This window comes from Misgurnus anguillicaudatus, chromosome 22 (genome assembly GCF_027580225.2).
Source record: "Misgurnus anguillicaudatus chromosome 22, ASM2758022v2, whole genome shotgun sequence".
In the NCBI taxonomy this organism is placed as follows: domain Eukaryota; kingdom Metazoa; phylum Chordata; class Actinopteri; order Cypriniformes; family Cobitidae; genus Misgurnus; species Misgurnus anguillicaudatus.
The window spans coordinates 14,817,761-14,823,760 of record NC_073358.2 but is presented as its reverse complement, the minus strand read 5'-3'; the positions used below and the strand labels follow the sequence as shown (position 1 = coordinate 14,823,760).

Genomic DNA, 6,000 nt, shown 5'->3' with positions numbered 1-6,000 from the left:
ATGTATCGAGCCGGTCCCTCTTACCGAGATGATGATATGATGATAGGGTTTTCCAGCCTTTATCTCATAGTACCCAAAATACGCGGTGGGTTACGATCGATTTGATTTACGCACCGGCTCTACAAAGGTGGTCTTTTTTTTTTTGGATGATAACGCAGAGGCTCGTATTTCAATATTCAGATCGGTTTGCAGCCTTAGACCTGTAAGACGTGTACTTTTTGTGTCCATCTCCCCTCGCCTTAGACCGTTTTTTCGCTCTGCGTCGTGGGGTGGGCATATTAATATTAAAGAGCACCAATTATGCTAATAAATTGGCACGTTAGCACGTAAATGCAGTATCCCATAGTACATACATGTTATTAAAACTTGAACTAATGCATTGTGAGTCTTATAAATTGCTTACATACCTCACCGATTTCCCACTGTCTGAAAAACGCTCGGTTTAGTTCCTGTCTCCGCCTCCCAAAATGTCTAGTGTAATCGGATTGGTCAGATGACTACTCAACTGTTATTGGTCAGCTGGGTTCGTCGTGTGTTTGAAAGGTTACGCCCCTGACTACGTGTGGGTTGACACACCGGTTCTGACTGAGAGAGTCACAGCCTCAGAGGCAACGTAAACAAGCGTTATATTTCTCTATAAACGATGGTGTCTGTACTGCCTTACCACTTCGAGCTCGATCCAGAGAGTTCAGAAGGCCGTTACGATATAAACGATCTCCGTCAATGAATGCGATTGGATTTAACTTTTTTAGGTGTCCTTAGCTCTGCCAGAATGCTAAACGAAGACGAAAATGTGTTGCAAAAACATCCAAAAGGTAATTATAACGTACTACATAACTATATGGAAACACCAAATGTAGCACATAGAAAGTATTTGTTGAAATGATTATAAAACGATTTCACTTGGTAATTTCTACATTATTTTACTATAGTAAAATGTATTATAAAAGACTGTTTACATACTCTATTACTGTGCAAACTATATGGAAACACCAAATGTAGCACATAGAAAGTATTTGTTGAAATGATTATAAAACGATTTCACTTGGTAATTTCTACATTATTTTACTATAGTAAAATGTATTATAAAAGACTGTTTACATACTCTATTACTGTGCAAACTATATGGAAACACCAAATGTAGCACATAGAAAGTATTTGTTGAAATGATTATAAAACGATTTCACTTGGTAATTTCTACATTATTTTACTATAGTAAACTTCATTATAAAATACTGCTTACATACTATTTTACTGTGCCATGTTTTTACTTATTAGGTTTTAAGGAGAATGCAACAGGTTCCAGGGCCTCTTACCTGTGTGATTCATCATCCAGGTTTTGCACAAATTGTCTAAATCCCTACACACAGAACATTTATTGTACCGACTATAAGCCTTTGAGGCGCAGGACTAGAGTAAGTTTTATTACATTTTTAAACCAATAACACTAAAGTATTATTATAGTAACAAAGTACCCAAAAGAACAAAAGATGTAACTTTAAAGGGATACTTCACCGATTTAGCATTCAGCTTTGTATCTGTAGAAACCCGGCAGTATTACTGAATGACCATGTTTCCCTCCATCATTTCCCCCTGAGAGGAGAGATATCTGCATTTTGGTTCTGCAAAAAAGTCCTCCGATGATGCAAAAATTGTCATATTACATCATCGGAGGACTTTTTTGCAGAACCAAAATGCAGATATCTCTCCTCTCAGGGGGAAATGATGGAGGGAAACATGGTCATTCAGTAATACTGCCGGGTTTCTACAGATACAAAGCTGAATGCTAAATCGGTGAAGTATCCCTTTAAAGAAAATATAGTAGTCAGTCAAAAGTTTATTTATTACAAATATATATTTAACTGTTAAACAATATACAAATAAACATACTTTAGTAACCATATTGTGCTCTTCTTTCAAAAAATTGTTCAATTCACTTCTTACAGCTATCTATTCAGATAAATGGCATATCAAAGCTTTGTCAGCTGGTGCTATCTAAGATGACACTTTAGGGTTATCATCCTGTCGTGTGTTGTTCTCCAGATATGCTTGGAGCTTCCTGATCGGAATGTTGGCTTCCGACGACCCCTGCACTGAAGATGGCATGCAATCACGTCCTCCTTTGAAGGTCTCTCAAACTGTGATGCCAGGTCCATTGGAATCGGGGTTTCCTTCAGCTTATCTTCAAATACCTCATCAAACACAAGCCTGATCACATCATCCACATAACTGTACAAATATTGCAGTCAATAAATCTTTTGTTTTGATAATTTATTTCCCTGCTTCATACATTAAGTTTTTAATTATGAATGTATTTGAAATAAAACATTACTGCTTACAGTATGTCACTTGTGTGTTTTGGGAACATAGCCTTGTACTTTCCCTCTCCTGCTTTTGTTATGGCTTGGTGACATTGTAATGGATGGCTGCAAGGTACAACCTGTAAAAATATAAATATGCAATTCATTTATTCTAAAAGTAAATACTACTTTACTTTATTTATTTAACACAGTTACTAAAATACCTAAATACCTGCACAGCATTCCAATAAATGGGAAAGTCACATTTTTTGCTGCAAATCTGAAATCTCAGGCTACGGACGGCAAAGGCATCCACTGATGATGGTGATTGAAACATTGTGAAACGATGCTACTGCCTGGGTTCCTATGATTATGCAGAGAAAAAAACTTTGTCATCATCAGTTATACATTTAAGACTGGTAGTGGTTTCACTAGCTAAATACATCATATGTGTTACACACCTTTGCTCCTCATATGCCTTGTACTGTGTGTAATGATGTTGCATGTTTGCATACAGTGTAGAAGGATGTGTCCAGCTGCGAATCTAGGATATAGACAAATAAAACAAACATGTATTCAGTCAAAAAGACATATTATAACAATAGAGTACAACAATTATAAATCGTTAGACTATTCATTAAAACGTTAATGTATTACATGTTACATGGCCCAACATTAGCAACACACATTACGTGTTTACTTCGTTTCAAAATCTAAGAAAGCTTAAAGTAAAAACAACAGTAAAATACATATCACGTTAAACAAATCATCTATACTTCGAGTTTCTTGAGTTTGATCATGAGAACAAACTTTACCGGTAACAGTTTAGCTGGAACAGCTTAGCAAGTTTGTAAACACGTCTAAATAAACATCGATAAAAACGATAGTCTGCATAATTCAACACACACGTGTGTAAATATGGTACGTTGTTTATGAAATACATTATTACAACACAAAACAATTAGCTTGCAAGCTTAGCTCTACACATAGATATATATCTGAGCTCTACAAGCACATAATGTTAAGCTCCGGTTACAGGTAACGTAACTTACAGTAAAGGCAAATAATAAACATGAATACTTACAGCCTGTGATCCAGAAGTGCACGGTAATCCAACTTTCAGGAGGAGACGTCGCGCAGCTTTGGTTCATGAGAGGCAGTTATTGTGAAAACTCCGTGAACAACTTCTGACTGGATTTTTCCGGAACCGTATTAAACATGATGTCCTCTGTGTTAGTCCATAAAGTGCTATTTTGCCCTTGCATCTAAAGAGACAGCGTCTACTCGAGAGATTTAATCGCTTAAACAATGAAACAAGAGTTTGCAAACAGGGTCAAAGCAGGGACTCCCAACCTCCGCCATTTTAGCTCTCTTCTGACTCAGCGCTCTCCACCCCCATCTTTGAGGGCGTACCCAAGCCAAGCAGAGAGGGCTGAACTATGATAATGTTGGTCTTATCTACGTCACCAATCCCAGGAAGTAAACTGTTGCCTACAATCCGAGTGTTTTTTGTAGTCCTCGAACGTTAGAGACGATAACTCGCGTCATCGTTTTCTTTGAGGTATGTACTTTTTGAATATCGTTAGCATGTACTAATACACACTTACACACAAAAGGATGTTTAAAAACGTGTATCTCATAATAGGTGCTCTTTAAGTACACCATTCGAGCTGTCTCTCTCTCTCCGTGTCTCCATGAAAGTGCTAGTCACGGCATTAAAATATCAGAGAGAGAGCGTTGTTCGCATTCTGCTTTTATTTACGTTGACTTATAATAGCCCGTTCTTGGCAGACGTGCGCGAACACAGAGAGTTAATGCTTCGGCATCTCGCTCGTTTTAGTCATCAGGTCGACTGGGAAAGAGCAACTTTGCCCCGTGCAGAGGATCCTTTTTCTCAGTATGGAATTAAACTCGATCGACTAATTGGCGTGTTTTACAAGAGCGCGCAACCAGTCAGTTCTGACTTGCCTCGGTTTAATTCGAGGGAAGTAGGCGGCCCTTCTGAAACAATTTCAGAAGCTCCTGGACATATGACAGCATGCTGCGGCTGTGACACTGCTCGAGCTGTGTCATATGAGACCGCTTCAGCGTTGGCTTTACGATCGAGTCTCGAGGAGAGCGTGGCGCACCGGCATACATTGTGTAAACACTACACCTGTGTGTCATTTAAATTTCCCCGTAGTAGACCCAGCATTTCTGATAGCAAGATATGCCTCTGAGGGGTCTCCTGGCATTCTGTAGCATGCGATGCCCTAAGCACGGGATGATCAGCCACGTATGAGGGGCTTGCAGTCTCTGGGGTGTGCATAGCACCCCAACTGCCGCGAGCGGTGCGCTGTATATCTGGGACTTGTACGCTCCGCTATGGAGATGCGAGGGAAGGATGTATTAGTAGACACAGATAACATTGCGACTGTTGCGTTATTTACCGTTAATGTAAATACGGTTTTGCGCTCTCGTCACCTGTCGCATCTCGCTCGTCATCTCCTCCTTTGGAGTCAGAAGCATCTAAGGTCCCTTCGTGCCATTTACATTCCGGGATCGTTCAATTCAGCGGTGACGCGCTCCCGAGCTGCGCCCCCGGCGAATGGCGACTCCACCCCCAGACGGTCCAGCTAATTTGGAAGAAGTTCGGTTGTGCGTAGATAGATCTGTTTGCGTCGCCGGACGATACCCACTGTCGCCTATTTTATTCGCTAACCGAGGGCAGCCTCGGCGTGGATGCGTTGGCACACAGCTGGCCGCGGGGGGTGCGTAATTACGCATTTCTTCCAGTAAGCTTTATTGCGCAGACACTGTGCAAAGTCAGGCAGGACGAGGAGAACCTTTTATTAATCGTCCGTACTGGACGACCAAGAATTGGTTTCATAGTTAATGCTCCTCGCGACAGCCCTCCATGGCGGATTCCCCTGAGGAAGGACTTTCTTTCTCAAGGAAGGGGCACATTTGGCACTCGCGCCCCGACCTGTGGATCTCCATGTATGGTCGTTGAGCGCGCGCAAGGTTTAGGTGATTTATCGCAAGCGGTATCTAACACCATCGACGTGGTTCGAGCACCGTCCACAAGACGGGCTTACGCGCTTAATGAAACCTTTTCGTCACCCGGTGCTCTTCGCAACGCGTGGACCCCAGAGAATGCCCTTTAACATTATGCTTTTATATCTTTAACATAGGTTAGATGGTAGGCTGTCCCTCCGCCATTAAAGTTGATATCGCCGCTATTTCTGCTCATCACTCACTTATCTACGGCAGATCAGTTGGCCAGCATGATTTAATTATTACATTTTAAGAGGCGCTCGCAGGCTAAACCCCTCGCGCCCTCCCTCTTTACTCCTGAGACCTGTCCATGGTGCTGAAGCCTTCTGGTCTCATATTTTAGCCTTTGCAGTCTGCGAGTCTAAGTTTTTTATCAATGAAAACTCTGACCCTGCTAGCATTGGCCTCCATGAAGAGAGTAGGGGATTTACATGCATTCTCTGTTGACGATTCGTGCTTTTAGTTTGGCCCTGCTGTCTCGAGTGTAACATTGAGACCTAGACCAGGCTACGTGCCCAAAGTTCCCACCACTCCCTTCAGAGATCAGGTGGTGAGCTTGCAAGCATTGCCTTTGGAGCAGGCAAACCCAACCGAGGCTTTGTTGTGCCCCGTACGCGCACTGCGATTCTACGTGGACCGCACGCAAAGCTTCAGGACCTCGGAC

General features: G+C 41.8%; 2 long non-coding RNA genes across 3 annotated transcripts; one reads left to right on the top strand and one right to left on the bottom strand.

The window, feature by feature from the left end:
- The first annotated feature begins 270 nt into the window (after window positions 1–270).
- Window positions 271–2,343, top strand: LOC129449997 (uncharacterized). Its single transcript, XR_012365264.1, has 3 exons — window positions 271–815; window positions 1,279–1,415; window positions 2,044–2,343. It is a non-coding gene; the product is annotated as an uncharacterized lncRNA (long non-coding RNA).
- LOC141358813 (uncharacterized) lies at window positions 1,820–3,704 on the bottom strand. 2 transcript variants are annotated; one of them, XR_012365263.1, is made up of 5 exons: window positions 3,385–3,704; window positions 2,762–2,844; window positions 2,533–2,664; window positions 2,340–2,440; window positions 1,820–2,229 (listed from the first exon to the last, which is right to left on the bottom strand). It is a non-coding gene; the product is annotated as an uncharacterized lncRNA (long non-coding RNA). The 2 variants fall into 2 exon arrangements; XR_012365262.1 differs by having other exon boundaries at window positions 1,820–2,440.
- Between the last annotated feature and the right edge of the window lie 2,296 nt (window positions 3,705–6,000).